The sequence below is a fragment of the Pantherophis guttatus genome, chromosome 2 (genome assembly GCF_059756535.1).
Source record: "Pantherophis guttatus breed Tessera chromosome 2, ASM5975653v1, whole genome shotgun sequence".
Lineage (NCBI taxonomy): Eukaryota > Metazoa > Chordata > Lepidosauria > Squamata > Colubridae > Pantherophis > Pantherophis guttatus.
Window position 1 is genome coordinate 87,690,458 of NC_142064.1, and position 13,427 is coordinate 87,703,884.

The 13,427-nt window shown below is 38.5% G+C and overlaps 1 protein-coding gene across 5 annotated transcripts in view; it reads right to left on the reverse strand.

Annotated features, from left to right (window-relative positions):
• The window catches only part of PALM2AKAP2 (PALM2 and AKAP2 fusion), a 249,192-nt gene that overhangs the window by 191,190 nt on the left and 44,575 nt on the right, over positions 1–13,427 (reverse strand). The gene's annotated exons all lie outside the window — the stretch shown is intronic.

Consider the following 13,427-nt stretch of genomic DNA (forward strand, 5'->3'; position numbering starts at 1 on the left):
TGAGGGAATAAAACTTTATTAAGGCCTGTTTATTTGTATATTTGTATTACCAGTTAAATTTGCAAATGTGTGTGAGTACATGTGCATATGCTTTTTCAGGATGAAATTTGCAAACTGTACCTTTTTTCAAAGGATTAGGGCGAAATTAAATTAAGTGCCACATTAGGGCTGGTATGTTTTTTTTTTTAAAAAAAATCCTTATTCAAGGGAGAGATTTTAAAAACTCTTATGGAAATAAAATATGTTAGAAAAGGGGGCAATGCAGACTGTGGGTTTAAAAAGTGCTCCTTGTCCTGTATTTAAGATGCTGACTTTAAGAATTCCCCCAAAATTAACAATTAACATTAAAATTAACAATTGCTATGAACCTGCCTTCCATTGAGGACCTGTATACTGCACGAATCAAAAAGAGGGCTGTGAAAATATTTACAGACCCCTCACATCCTAGACATATATTGTTTCAACTCTTACCCTCAAAACAACACTATGGAGCACTGCACACCAGAACAACTAGACACAAGACAGTTTTTTCCCGAATGCCATCACTCTGCTAAACAAATAATTCCCTCAACACTGTCAAACTATTTACTAAGTCTGCACTACTATTAATCTTCTCATCGTTCCTATCACCTATCTCCTCCCACTTATGACTGTATGACTGTAACCTTGTTGCTTGTATCCTTACGATTTATATTGATATTGTTTCCTGATTAGTTTATTTGTAACTTATGACTATCATTAAGTGTTGTACCTTATGATTCTTGATGAACGTATCTTTTATTTTATGTACACTAAGAGCATATGCACCAAGACAAATTCCTTGTGTGTCCAGTCACACTTGGCCATTAAAAATTCTATTCTATTCTATTCTAAAGCACCATTCGTCTATTATTTATTTCACAATGCACAAATAGGGTTTGCTTCCAAAATACAGTCCAGCCTAGGGTTCTGTTCATTTTTTATTTTATTTCTATTTGAATCTATATGGGATTAGGGATCAGTTTGGGCTTAAACTAATCATGGATTGACTTGACTGTCACAGTTTTCTTGATAGGATTAGCTTCAATACATATCTGATTGAGGCCGTGAATTTATGACTCCAAGAGCACATGATTGGTTTAAGGCCATCATATCTGTTTAGGGTCATGACCTGATGATGTCAGCATCACATGGTTTTTGTTTATTTACTTTGATGACTTCATCGGTTAAACAGCTAAGCCACCCTTAAAATTAGCTCTCTGTACACTACAGGCAGTCCTTAATTTACAACAGTTCATTTAGTGACTGTTCAAAGTTACAACAGTTTTTAAAAAAATGATTTATGACTATTTTTCACACTTAAGATTGTTGCAGCATCTCCATGTCAAATGATTCAAATCCAGATGCTTGGCCATTGAGTCATATTTATGACAACTGCAGTGTCCCAGAGATCGTGTGATCAACTTTTGCAACCTCCTAACAAGCAAAGCCAATGGGGAAGCTAGGTTCACTTAACAACCGCATTGATGATACTAACTTAACAACTGCATTGATTCACTTAACAACTGTGACAAAAAAGATCATAAAATGGGGCAAAACTCACTTAACAACTCTCTTGCTTAGCAACAGAAATTTTGGGCTTAATTGTGATCATAAATCGAGGACTACCTATATTACTACTACTTTACAAACTGCATAAAGTAGCTAAGGCTTATAGGGTTTAAAATTATTGTCTCCAATTTTCAATTTAGTTTGCATCCTGCACATTCCTAGTCAAAAGCAAAGAGAACAACAAAAAAACCCCAAGAACAGGGGAAAATTCACATTACCTGTATATCTACCTATATCTAAAGATTTCCCGAGTCACTAGAAACAATATTATGGGTAATTAATCCCAAAGGGAGTAGCCTTTGGTTACTGAAGCTTTATGCTTTTGTATGTACACAATGCCTGAATGACAGAGATGAAAAGTAGGACACCAGATTACACTTTCTCTATTCTGCACCATGAAAGGGGAAAAAAATGGTGTACATGAAGCATTCCGACATTTTTCTTCTCTTTAACTTTGTGATCAAATTGTGCAATATAACTGCTATGCATAGCAGTTAAACTGCCATGAATTACTTCACACTAACGTTTGGTTCTTTTTATTTGCAAGTGTAGCAATAGTTTGTGCAGCCATACAAATACTTTGTATGCTTCTTCCAAAGTTATGGTGGAATGCAGTCTGAATTCCCAGGAGGGAGGGGCTGCACTCCAGAGGACCCAGAGAGAGCAAAGTTTAGATTAGTTTTGGTTGGGAGGAAGAGAGTCAAGGCAGCTCCTCCTTAGGAATTCTTAAAGAGTTTTTGTGTCTTTAATAAAGCAAGTAGTTTAGTTTGGGCGAGACTTCGGTCTGTAGGTGAGGAACAATAAAGGAAATTGCACAAAATAAATTCAGTGTGTCCTTTTAGGTTTTTGGAGTCTGACAGTGCAGCATTCAGCATCTCTAGATGACAGAGCTACAATGCTTGGCTTCTCACCACACCACATAAAGAATTAAACTCAGCAGAGATGGGGATCTATAGCCCCTTTATGACTTGTGGACTTCAACTCCAGCCATGCTGGCTCGGGAATTCTGGGACTTGAATTCCACAAATCATAAAAGGGTCATGGTTCCCCATCCCTGCATTAAGAATATCTGTTCTACATTGATTTCCTATCAGATTTATTTCCAATCCAGTTGAAACCTATATATATTCCATATATTTTGGATTATTAGTCATAGGCAGTTTTAAATTAAAATCCATAATTCATTTGCGGCAACCAATTCCATCATTTACTGCTATCTAGTCCTTGTAGGGGCATGGTGGCTCAGTGGCTAAGACACTGAGCTTGTCGATAAAAAGGTCGGCAGTAAGATACTAAAAAGCGGATCTCTTCTGCGCATGCGCAGAAGCATTTTTGTGACGTTGGGGTCGGTGGGCGGAGCCTCCCGCTGGTTTTACTATCGGTTCTACAGAACCGGTGCGAACCAGGGGCAACCCACCACTGGCGCTGGCTCTTCGGCTTTGAAACAGAGATGAGCACCGCCCCCTAGAGTCGGGAACGACTAGCACATATGTGCGAGGGGAACTTTTACCTTTACCTTAGTCCTCTTGTGTTGTCAGACTGTTCTTTCTAATATTTATAATTAGCAGTCCAATTGCTCTGGCCAGGTCAGAGCTGGCCAGGTCAGGACAATTGCAATATATCAGCTTTTCCCCAACTCCCTTATATTGCTCATTATTTGCCAATTTAACGTTAGTTTTTCTCTTCATTTGGGTACTGAACTTGCATGGCTGTACAGTAAAGATACACAGAGCTGACCTTGGAGAAGATATGAAAGAGCCATTATGGGGAAAGAAAGGAATGATCTGCTAAGGAGGAACTTAAGAAGAGATTACACAACCCAGCAATAGAAGGAACTATGAGAAAGAAATTCAAAATAATCCCCACCTTAATTTTGTTTAGCATAAAACGGGGCAGAGAGAAACTTAGTCAGGCTTTTAAGATTTTATTATTATATCCTGCAATAATAAAATATAATTCTCGAAATCTATGTGATGTCTGTTTTTCTACCTGGCCTACCTTATAGGACTGACCATGACTGCTTTGCCTCACCAAGGTCTAGAAACTTTATTAGATCTATTATTGTTTGGTTTGACTGAGCAAGAACCCTCTATCTTTGTCCTTTTTATTTCCATTCCAAGATAGAGGTTAATATCCCCAAGTTGTTTTACTTCTTTATTTATATTGTCACTGTCTCAAAACTAAGTATCGCTTTTGTACCCTAAATATACTGTACAATTCAATCATCAGCATGACAAAGATTGTACTGTACATTTATCTTCCATTTTTGATTCTTGTATATAAATATCAATCAGTATTCCCCTGCTTAAAGTCTTTGTTTTAGTAAACTTGATTTTCTTTATCAGACCATGCTTTGAATGCTTGCTTTAGTCCATATATAGATTTTTGTAATTTACAGTGTTTCTTCTGCTGACTTTACAAAACTTGGTGGCTGGTGTATAAAAATCTCCTTTTTCAAATCACCATGCAGAAAAGTTGTCTTAATATCTAAGTGTTTCACATGTATTTTCTTAGATGCTGCTATGCTTAGTAGAATTCTGATATTTGCACGTTAAACCACCAGCAGAAAACTTCATTGTAATCCTCACTATATCTTTGTGTGTACTGTAGTGCTTCGCTACTAAACTAGATTTATGGCATTCTACATTTCACAAGAATCATGCTTAATTCTGAAAACCCATTTACTTGGTAATTGCTTGGTAATTCAGGTTCCCTACATTTCTGTGGTTTAGCTCAGTGGCCCCCAACCTTTTGGGCACCAGGGACTGGTTCAGAGGTGGGTTTCAGCAGGTTCTGACCAATTCTGGAGAACTGGTAGTGGAAATTTTGAGTAGTTAGGAGAACCAGTAAATACCACTTCTGACTGGTCTCGCCCCATCTATTCTCTGCCTCCCGAGTCCCAGTTTTCGGGAGGAAATGGGGATTTTGCAGTAACCTTCCCTTGGAGTGGGGAGAGAATGGAGATTTTACAGTATTCTTCCCCTGCCATGCCCACCAAGCCATGCCACGCCCACCAAACCACCCCCACAGAACCGGTAGTAAAAAATTTTGAAACCCACCACTGGATTGGTTCCATGGAGAAAGGGTTTTTTGCGGACTGGAGGGGGCTTGGTTTTGCATGCTGCCTGCAGCCTGTAGATGGGATTTCACTTGTTTCCATGGCCCAGTTGCTGGTATGCCATGTATAGAAAATTAATCCTCTGCCGTGTGACATCTCTTCACGTATTGGAAGATTGCTGCCATATCTTCTTTCAGCCTTCTCTTCTTTAGCAATAGCACTTAGCACGTAGACTTATATACCGCTTCATAGTGTTTTACAGCCCTCTCTAAACGGTATAGAACTGGGGTGTCAAACTCAAGGCCCGGGGGCTGGATCCGGCCCGTGGGGTGCTTATATCTGGCCTGCAGGGCTGCTCTGGAAACAGCGTAGGACTGGCCTGAAGTGCCTCTGCCAATGAAAACGGAGCTCGGGAGGGCTGCGGGCAGCTCTCCCGAACTCCATTTTTGCTGGCAGAGGGTTGCAGGGGGCCGTTGCAGCCAAAAATGGAGCTTGGGAGCCCATTTTGGCTGGCAGAGTGCTCGGGCCACCACAGGTGCCCCCTACACGAGTGATGTCGAGCTGGCCACGCCCACCCTGGCTCTCTGAGGTCAAATACAATCCTGATGTGGCCCTCAATGAAATTGAGTTTGGCACTCCTGGTTTAGAGGGTCAGCATATTGACCCCAATAATCTGGGTCCTCATTTTACCGACCTCGGAAGGATGGAAGGCCGAGTCAACCTTGAGCCTGGTAAGATTTGAACTGTTGGCAGTTGGTAGAATTAGCCTGTAATATTGCATTCTAGCCACTGCACCACCATGGCTCTTTACACTAAACATACCAAGTTTCTCCAACCACTCTTGGTATGATTTGGCTTCCAAGCCTCTTTCCATCTTTTTCATTCTTCTCTGCATTCAGTCATTTTCAGTAGTGACTGTGATGTGTGACTGTGTAGTTATTGTTGTTGTATTTTGCTTTCTTCTTTGAGTATCCAGAGTAGATCTAGGTGCTATTGACAAGCTTGTGCTGATTGCACTAGTATCCAGGGGTGAAATGTTCCCAGTTCGGACCGGATTGCCTGATCTGGTAGCGATGGTGGCGGGTGGTTTGGAGAACCGGTAGCAAAAATCCTTGCGGCCCCCCCCACCATGCCAAGCTGAGCCGCACGATCATCAGAGGCTTTTTTTTTTACTTTTAAAAGCATTTTTTCTACAACCTCTTCCAATGAAAAAATGCTTTTAAAAGTAAAAAAAAAAGCCTCTGATGATTGTGCGGCTCAGCTGGGATCGTCAGAGGCTTTTCAAAGCATTTTTTTCTGCAACCTCTTGGCTGAAGAGGTGGTAAAAAAAATGCTTTGAAAAGTCTCTGATGATCCCAGCCGAGTTGCCTGATTGGCAGAGGCTTTTCAAAGCAGTAGAAAAAATGCTTTGAAAAGTTAAAAAAAAAAAAAGTTGGCCAGACCCACCCAGTCACATTACCCCCCCCATCAAGCCACACCCACAGAACCGGTAGTAACAAATTTTACATTTCACCCCTGCTAGTATCTAAATATTTTAGTTCATTGGGAGTTATGCCTTCTTCTTTAAAATGAGCAACAGAGCAATGATTACTTTTCCAGATTTTAAGTTCAAAATGTTGTAAACTTTTGTTCAATTCATCAGCCCAGCATTATTCCTACTTAGGTTCTCCAATGTTGTTTATTCCTTTTTTTAAAGGGTCTGAAGCATAAACCTTGAATTCAAATACCATTAGGTTTCATAACTCATATGAAGTTTTGTTTGAATCTTTTCTGATAAAAAAAACTGTTGGAAAATGGTTCTGACTGACACTGGACTACAAACATCTTTAAAAAACAGATTCCAATATCTGGCTGGCTTATTTTAAAATAGAAAAATCTTTCCTTTTTCCTTTTGTTTTTAAACAAAAATCATATGTGGATTTCCTTTGTTTCTCCAAAGGACAAATATTCGATTCACTTTTTAAGCTCTTAGCTTTTATTTTCTTAATAAGAAACTCATCTCTGTGTCCAAATGTCATTCTGCAGAATTATCCTTATGCATCCATCCCATTACTCTACTTGCCTTAGGCTGTATAATTTCCAGCAAATTAGCTTCATTTGTGCTTTCAATATTACTTGATGGTCTTTTGTAACAATGCAAAGTTTATTTTAAACATAATTTTACAACCATTTTGTTTAATATATGTAATCTGTGTCCAATTCAGGTATATGTTTCTTGAAACATTCTATTCTTGCTTTCATTATGATTTATCAGACATTTCAATTCAACACTGCCCTTTCCAGATATCAACATTCCATTTGCTAAATTAACTTTTCTTGCCTGTACCTCATTGTTTTGCAATCCCTATGCATATTGGCCTTCTCTTTTAAGACATTTAGACTTATTATCTCTCTCTGTGTGTTGTACAGGCTTTAGCTCTGTGAAGTCTTCATTCTGTTTTGATATGTCTCTTTCTAATACATTAATGACAGGTTACGTTTCTCCCTTTATCTGCTTTAGAGAATTCTCTTAGTTGCATTGTTCAAATCATGTTGGTATACTTCCATTATAATGAACTCTGATGAACTCCATTTATACTTTTCTGGTAGGGAACTTAAAGCAGTTCCTCGAAATTTTCAGAAAGGGTCACATTGTTTGCAGGGCACATGGGCCTGATGGGCATGATTTAATCTCTTTTAATTATCTTAACTTTTGTATTGTATGTATTTTAATTTTGGCTGTTCACCACCCAGAGTCCCTTTTGGGAGAAGGGTGGTATACAAATTAAATTAAATTAATAATAAAAATAAAAAAATTTGCCCGTGGGACCCATGAGCATAGGGGCCCCATCATAATCTGTGTATGTTAACCCTTCAATGCACCTCGTATCATATAAATACAGCAACTGTATGGCTTACTGAGTATTATTGTGTTTTTCAAGCCTCGTGTATTGTTCAAATGTTTATCATGTTGATTATTTGTTGCTGCACAACAATATGTTTTTAATGTTTTTAATGTTTCAACACCAATTTTGTTGGAAGTGCCAATAAAATAAATATATGTTTAATTTTATCGACCATTTACATTTTTATTCCTGTGAGTAGTTGTCGTAGGGGCCCCAGTACACTGCTTCGTTCAGAGCCCATAATGCTGTTAAGATGGCCCTGATTGTTTGTTGTTTTAGTATCTTATGAACAAAGAGATAATCTTACATGTGTTGCTTTAGATTTCTAATCCCTTATAATTTCAGATTTATGAGTTCTCTGGTTACTGTTCATACTTGAGCATGTTTTCATCTGCTTTAGCTTGTTGCATGTCTTCTTTCCTGAAGCACAATTTTGAATCAATTCGTAGGGTGAAGAGTTCAACTTCAGAATTACGGTATTTCAGACTTCAATACATCCTTTTTCAACTTCCAGACTTTCTCTGGATGTGGCATAACCAAAATCTCCTAAAGGTCTAGCTTTCAAATAAAAAACTTTATTCTTTAGCTGCTAAAAAACTTTATTTTTTCCCATCTTTAAGATTGATTTTCTAATCTCAGTATCATTGCTATTTCCAAAATCTTATCCTATGTTGTAACCTAAAACCCCCAAATGCTCTTCATTTAAGATGCTATTCCTAATGAGTATCCATGATAAGCGAGCTGTGATTCCTAGTATGTATGTATGTATGTATATATGTATGTGTATATATATCTATATGTGTGTGTGTGTACATCTACATCTACATCATCTACATCTACATCTACATCTACATCTACATCTACATCTACATCTACATCTAAATCTACATGGGATGGTCTGGGGTACTCTGGATGCTAAGAATTTTATCCTGGTGCTTTGCTGGGTCTATGACTCTTTTGATGAAAAATCTACACAGGTAATTTCTTGTATGTTTTGCACCCAGCACACTATTAGTCAACTGCTACATTCACACCAGAGCAAATATACACCATTTAATTTAGCTTGCAAAAAAGTGCACAAAGTGTGACCAGTGTGCACAACGCCCTAAGCAAAAGAACCAAAAGACTAACAGCGTGTGAAAATTTAAATCCATTTTCTGCCTCTTTTTCTTTTCCCCCTTCTCCTTGCCTCAGTATATAGGAGACTTTAACATTTTGTCCTTCCAGATGAGGAAAAGATGCTTGGATCTGCATAATCATCATCACACAGGTAACCCCCTCCGTCTACTTTGGTGACCAGCAAGGTTTGTGCTGTATTTGTGTTTCTACCTGAGGAGGACTCCAACTCCACTGGACCAAGTCCTAACTCACTGTGTTATTGGAGGGGCTGAAGGCCAATCAGGCCACACAGAGATTTAGGAAAGATCAGTTTGGACAAGGCAGAAGAATGTCTCAAAAAACAACATTGAAAAGAAGACATTATTCCAGAAAAAAACAGCTTTGGAAGAGAAAGGCTAGCAGCATGTAACTTGGAGGACCAAGTTCACTGTCAGTGAAGCTGTGCGATCAGTTTAATGCATTTTCCCTAGAGGAAAACTTAACAGTCCTCTAGAGAAGGTGTTTCACCCAGTGTCCCAGTAAGAAGAGAAGTCAGGCTGCTATGGGCAGAAGAAGTCCAATAAGTTTGGGGCTACATCAACCAAGTGACAAGATAACAGGAAGTACCAGTCTTACGTTGCATTGGACAGTCCCACACCTAGAATACTGTACCCTACAGTACAATACAAAACATAATACAAAAAAGGACACTGAGGAACAAGAAAGCATGCAAAGAAGAATGATCAAGAAGGAAAGGGGCCTGAAAGTCAAATCATACCAACAATGGTTAAAGGAACTTAGTATGCTTAGTCTAAAGAGCCTTGGTAGATTTAGTCTAAAGGTGGTGCAATGGCTAGAATGCAGTATTACAGGCTAATTCTGCCCACTGCCAGCAGTTCGATTCTCACCAGCTCAAGAGGTTGACTCAGCCTTCCATCTTTCCGAGGTCGTTAAAATGAAGACCCAGATTGTTGGGGGCAATATGCCGACCATGTAAATTGTTTAGAGAGGGCTGTAAAGCACTGTGAAGTGGTATATAAGTCCAAGTGCTAAATGCTATTGCTAAAGAAGAGAAGGCTGAAAGGAGATATGACAGCAAACTTCCAATACATGAAAGGATGTCAAAAGGCAGAAGATTTATTTTCTGTAGCATCCAAGGGTAAGATAAAAACCAGTGGGTAGAAACCTGAGAAAGCTTTACAGAGGGAAATTCAAACTTGAAGGAAGGAAGAATTTTCTGACTGTGAGCACAATTAAAGAGTGGAATAGCCTGCCACATCATATCAAAGGTGATAACCAGTGGTGAAATCCAAATTTTTTTACTATCGGTTCTGTGGGCGTGGCTTGGTGGGTGTGGCAGGAGAAGGATACTGCAAAATCTCCATTCCCATCCCACTCTGGGCCCAGCCAGAGGTAGTATTTGCTGGTTCTCCAAACTGCTCAAAATTTCCATTACCGGTTCTCCAGAACCTGTCAGAACCTGCTGGATTTCACCCCTGGTGATAACCATTTATCTGGGATAATAGGAAGAATCCTGTTCTGGGCATGGGGGTTGAATTAGAAGACCACCATTTCCAACCCTATTACTGTATGAAATATTGCCTGAGACTTATATAAACATCAGCAAATATCAAAACTGTTTGGTGGCAAACTGGGATAAATAGCAAGCAAAAGCAGGGAGAAAAAGATAAGAATTTTTCTAGAATAATTAGGAGTTGGGTGGTACAAATGGACTAAAATAAAGACTTTGTATTATTTATATAGCCTACATTTCCAGAGTTTCTGGAAACAATGCTGAACAATCCCAGAGGCCTTTGGTTAAAGCAGCAAAATAGAGATGGGAAGCAGGATACCAGATGATATTTCTTCTATTCTGCACTATGAAAGAAACAGTTTGATACATAGAGATGATGTACTCAACATATAAATATTAGATATATCAGCATCCACAGAGATTTTTTTTTTAAAAAAAAATTGATTTATATGCCGCCCTTCTCCGGAGACTCAGGGCGGCTTACAATGCGCTAAGCAATAGATCCAGAACTAGTTGAGATACCTGACTCCGTTTTAATTTTTAAAGGGAGTAAACAGCTAATACATAGGACTGTTAACATATAGGTAAGTATTCTCACAGTGACTGTCAAACTTTTAGAATTTGAATTTGAAGGAAGAATTATTACTTAAAGATGAGTAGTGAAGTAGCTCACTGCCAGCTTTGATAAACTAGTTTTGTAAACTTTTTCACTGTTTCAGAAACAACTCTGTACAATCTAATTTAGTGGATATGGCAGAGAATTATGTACACTACTTTTCCCTCAATTTTTATGTGCTGTAATTCCTTGCATTGCATTGCATTGCCTTTGGTCCATCTGGATTAGAAATTACAAGGCTTGAAGTCCAATACATCTGAAAGGTACCAGTGAGGGAATTCTATACCTTTCTCAAGTCACTTTCAAGCATTTCAAGGATTTCTAATCATCAGAGGCAGGATCATGGTGCATGAATTGGGTATTGGTCCAATCACTAACAGGCCAAGCACATCATGCCCCTGCGCAGTTTATCACCAATTGTGACTGTGAAGTATTTTGGTCTTAAAAACAGAAAGGGTTTTTGGAGTGTCTATGTGGGTATGCACATAGACTGCAAACTCTTTAAACACAATGTTCCTTTACTCAGGATCAGTGGTGAAATGTAAAATTTGTTACTACCGGTTCTGTGGGCGTGGCTTGGTGGTGGTGGGGGTAATATGACTGAGTGGGCATGGCCAACTTTTTTTTTTTCTTTACTTTTAAAACCATTTTTTCTACAACCTCTTCGGCTGAAGAGGTTGTAAAAAAAAATGCTTTTAAAGCTTCTGACGATCCCAGCTGACTTGCCTGATTGGCAGAGGCTTTCTTTTTTTTTAAAAGCCTCTGACGATCCCAGCTGACTTGCCTGATCAGCAGAGGCTTTTTTTTTTTTTTACTTTTAAAAGCATTTTTTCGGCCAAAGAGGTTGTATAAAAAACGCTTTTAAAAATAAAAAAAAAGCCTCTGATGATTGTGTGGCTCAGCTGGGCAATGGTGGGGGCAGGGATTTTTGCTACCGGTTCTCCGAACCATCCGCCTCCATCGCTACTGAATCGGGTGATCTGGTCCGAACCGGGAGCATTTCACCCCTGCTCAGGATCATGCTGACAGCCACACCATCCTGGATATAGGTGCTTTAAATGGAGACGAGCATCTGTATGCTCAAAAACACTTTTTTAAAAAAAGAAAAACTTTGAATCTGTAGCAGGGTGGATTTGATTTAAATCGAGTTGATTTAAATCACAATTTAAATCATGATTTAAATCATAATTTAAATCATGATTTAAATCACTAGTAAAAAGGCTTGATTTAAATCAACTCGATTTAAATCATAATTTTTAAAGAGCAACTGTCATCTCTGCTACTCCTTTGACCCACTGCTGACTCACCGATAGTCCCAGTGTTGTAGAATATACAGCCTCATGCTACATAACTAAGCTCCATTTCATGCTGAATAAACTAAATTATTTATGTATCTTAAATAGAAAACTATCTTACAATAGATTTTTACCTCAAAAGTTTTTTATTAAAATAAATTCGATAAAAATCAAAAAAATCCGATTTAAATCAAAAAAATCTGATTTTTTTTTATTTTTTTAAAAAAATCATTGATTTTTATCCACCCTGATCTGTAGCACTGCATAGCCCAACACTGATCTGTGTTAGCTAAGAGTTAAAAGAGTTTCCTGAAATTTGTCCTGTCCTTGAATAAGAGCTTTCAAATGGCACCACCTGGCTGACTTGGAAAACAAATAAATAAAAGCATTTTAATCTATTCTCTTTTGATTCTCCAACCTTCTCCAACCAGGCTGTGGGATTATAGAAATCAAGTCCAACATATCTGGAGGTTAACAATTAGGGAAGGCTGTTTTTAAACAAGCATTCAACACTGCTTTTCCTATTAAAATGTGATCTGATCTTTTAAAAAGTCTAGCACAGGTGGCTGCAATCTCTGAACAAGAACATAATTCCCCCATGGTGACAGGAAATTTTATTGACGAAACACATGGCTTGTCTCAACCACTGTGATCCTGCATAAGCAATATTACCCCAGCTGCTTGGAGAAATACCAGTGCAAATGGCAGAAGCAGCAACTGTGCTGGGAGGCCAGCACCACACCATTTTTTGCACTTCACAATCCCTCAGATAGAATGACATGAGGGGAGGGGTAAAAATTAGTTGCTGCCCCCAAAATAAGACTACATGGGGGAAAATACCATTCAAAGAAGGTATGTTTCTTCTAGAAAAACTAGAAAATGCCCAGAAATTCCAAATGTTGTCTCAGCAGCTCTAGGCTGAAGTACAAGTGGCCGTTATTTCCAACAATTTCCAACTACTTTATTTTGACACCTGTCCCTCCTACAGACACAGATTGCATAAAAATACACAGGGGAAAATTATCTGTATTACATAGCCTCACACTGTGGGGGTAGGTTTATGCCCAATAACCAGATTGTAGAATACAAGGCATCAATGGTACAAGTCCTCCACTATACCTAAGTATACATGTAATCTAATCTATTAGTCATCTCCCTCTGCTTCAGCGGAAAAGCTCAGAAGTACTAGTGAAGGATTTTCTGGCACTGACCAGGCTAAAATATCCAGAATTTTAAACTGTCATATTAGGAACAATTTGTTTAGAAGAGAAAGATTTGTAGAATAAAAGATGATTAGAAACATCTAAAACTCCCCCAAAATAGGTTTAGTCTAGCAGCCAGCTTTTTGAGA